Source organism: Ranitomeya variabilis, chromosome 1 (assembly GCF_051348905.1).
Source record: "Ranitomeya variabilis isolate aRanVar5 chromosome 1, aRanVar5.hap1, whole genome shotgun sequence".
Taxonomy (NCBI): Eukaryota; Metazoa; Chordata; class Amphibia; order Anura; family Dendrobatidae; genus Ranitomeya; species Ranitomeya variabilis.
This window is the reverse complement of record NC_135232.1, coordinates 626,987,304-626,990,804: the sequence shown is the minus strand read 5'-3', so window position 1 is coordinate 626,990,804 and position 3,501 is coordinate 626,987,304.

Below are 3,501 nucleotides of genomic sequence, written 5' to 3'. Positions count from 1 at the left end.
GTGTTCTGTCAATACAAATTTCAAGATTGGTAAGGGTTGGAATGGTTTTCTTGAAAATTGTCTTTACAAACTCTGAAAGGTCCGATTGTTTGACTTCTTCTGGAATGCCACGTATTTTCAGATTGTTCCTACGGTTCCTGTCTTCTAAGTCGGCCATCTTAGTTTTTAAGTTATTAATTTCTTTTTTTAACTCCGAGTTTTGATTTGTTAAGGACACTTTTTTGTGTTCTAGGTCGACAACTTTTTTAAATTTATTTTGAGCCTTTGAGTGAAGCCACGGCATACTTGCACAAATGAGGTTTGATATTTTTCAAAGCCAGTTCTTAACCTGTCGTTAATAAGATTAGTGATTTTATGGAAGAACTCCTCATGGCTCATATTTAAAGGTTGTTGTTGAGTGTCAGGTCAGTCTTTTTTATTTTTGTGTATGCGTGCTCCTCTTTTGGCAGAGATAGTGGTGTCCATAATCACTGCAGAAGCAGATTTGAGAGAGATTAATGAAGATTAGTTCTTGTTTTTTGTTTCTGAGTGAGGTAAGTTTGTCTTGTTAATGGTCGTTTGTGGTGTTGGAATGTTACTTTGCGTACTTGGTTTGATTAGGTTGGTTTGCAAAGGTGATGTTTTGTTAGACATGAAGTCATCTCCTTTTTGTGGAGATCTTGACTTGGCCGGACTTCATAGATTTGGAGTGTCACCTGAAGGTCTAGAGAAAGATTGTGTAGGAAACTGTTTGATCTTTTGAGAGGCTTTTTTTGTTTCAATTCTTTATTCCATTTATAGTGTTGGTTTGATTGGTTAATATCCTATGTACTAGGAGATAACAAAGTCTGTAACACAGACCTATAAAAGAAAAAAAAAGAGTGAGGCTGTGTGCACACGTTCAGGATTTTTCGCGTTTTTTTCGTGTTTTTTTCGCTATAAAAACGCTTAAAAATGCATACATATGCATCCCATCATTTATAATGCATTCTGCAAGTTTTGTGCATATGTTGCTTTTTTTCCACTGACAAAAAGTCATCGCGGTAACATACGCAGCATGTTGTTAGGGCTAGCGGAACGCACCTGATGAATATATAGATTTTATTATGACAGATGCGTTCGCAGCCCGGGGTCCACCGTGCATGAGAACCTGCTGCTAGCAAATAGCGGAACTAAATGGCGGTGTTAGCTAACTGTTACTTCACAGAGCAGCCATGAACTCAAAGCACTGCGCCCTGTTAGACTCCACAGAGGCACAGGCTAACTGCCTAAACAAGAGCAGTCAGTGGTCATGCATGCACACGAAACTCGCCGGAGGTGCCAGCATTCTAAGGGCTTATTTCGGCCAGATCCCTGAATACCCAAGCACACAAACTCCTCGCCAGAGGTGCCAGCATTCTAGGGGCTTATTTCAGCCGGGTCCCTGAACACACTCATACAAGACCACACTGGTGCAAAGTACATAAATAAAGAGCAATACTAGCACATGGCCGTGTTGCCATGCGAGCCTTAAATAGTTGCAGCACGTACAGGACCTTCCTGGAAGGACCAATGAGAGGCTGCCACAGAGCGTGAGCACCTACAGGACCTAGCTGCAGTGTCTGATCATGTGACCCTCGATCTCCACTGAGAGATCTTACTGTGGACATGCTCAGAATGAGAAAAGCAGGACTTAGTCCCAGAAGCATCTGCTCGCCGCTGCCCAGCACTGACTTCAATGGCAGAAGCAGGAAAAGCAGCAGCAACTCTCTGTACAGAGTCAGACTGAGCGAGATGCTGGGACCGACGTCTCCGCTGAGCAGACTCCACTGCGGCAGGAGAAGTATGGGAGACTGCAGCGGAGATGGCCCGAGATTCCCCCTGTGCAAAAAATCCGCAAGAAAAACGTGAAAAAACGCATGCGGATTTCTTGCAGAAAATGTCTGGATTTGTTCAGGAAATTTCTGCAAGAAATCCTGAAGTGTGCACATAGCCTGAGAATTCAGTAGCGATGGTTAATTAGAATTCAAAGATAAACCACAAGATTACAATATAGTGTATGTAAGAGATAAGCTCCTAGAAATGGGAGAAGACTTCAGGAAGAACTGATTAACTTAGGGTATGTGCACACTTTGCGGATTTTACCTCGGATCCGCGGCATTTTTGATGCTGTGGATCTGTAGCAGTTTTCCATGCGATTTACAGTACAATGTAAATCTATGGAAAACAAAATACGCTGTGCACATGCTGCGGAAAAAAACGCACAAAAACGCTGCGTTGTATTTTCCGCAGCATGTCAATTCTTTGTTTGGATCTGCAGCGTTTCTGCAACCACAGACTTGCACTGAGTCAGTCAAACCCGCAGCAAAATTGTAGATATAAAAAATATCAATGAACTCCGGTAAACTCTCGCGCATGCGCTGTTACACACTGCAGGGGCCATTGCTCCTGTCAGTGTGTTGCTGCAGCCTTGGAGAGCAGACACATCTCCTTCATTGCAAGTTGCCAACAAAAGGCCCACTTAACCCCTTCACCCCCGGAGCTTTTTCCGTTTTCGTTTTTCGCTCCCCTCCTTCCCAGAGCCATAACTTTTTTATTTTTCCGTCAATTTGGCCATGTGAGGGCTTATTTTTTGCGGGACGAGTTGTACTTTTGAACGACATCATTGGTTTTAGCATGTCGTGTACTAGAAAACGGGAAACAAAATTCCAAGTGCAGTGAAATTGCAAAAAAAGTGCAATCCCACACTTGTTTTTTGCTTGCCTATTTTGCTAGGTTCACTAAATGCTAAAACTGACCTGCCATTATGATTCTCCAGGTCACTACGAGTTCATAGACACCTAACATGACTAGGTTATTTTTCACCTAAGTGGTGAAAAAAAATTCCAAACTTTGCAAAAAACAAAACAAAACAAAATTGCGCCATTTTCCGATACTCGTAGCGTCTCCATTTTTCGTGATCTGGGGTCAGGTGAGGGCTTATTTTTTGCGTGCCGAGCTGGCGTTTTTAATGATAGCATTTTGGTGTAGATACGTTCTTTTGATCGCCCGTTATTGCATTTTAATGCAATGTCGTGGCGACCAAAAAAACGTAAATCTGGCGTTTCGAATTTTTTTCTCATTACGCCATTTAGCGATCAGGTTAATGCTTTTTTTTAATTGATAGATCGGGCGATTCTGAACGCGGCGATACCAAATATGTGTAGGTTTTTTTTTTTTTTAATTGATTTATTTTGATTGGGGCGAAAGGGGGGTGATTTAAACTTTTATGTTTTTTTATTTTTTTCACATTTTTAAAAACTTTTTTTTTTTACTTTTGCCATGCTTCTATAGCCTCCATGGGAGGCTAGAAGCAGGCACAGCCCGATCGGCTCTGCTACATAACAGCGATCATCAGATCGCTGTTATGTAGCTAAAATGCAGGTGTGCTGTGAGCGCCGACCACAGGGGGGCGCTCACAGCCACCGGCAATCAGTAACCATAGAGGTCTCAAGGACCTCTATGGTTACAATGGAGGAGCATCGCCGACCCCCGATCATGTGA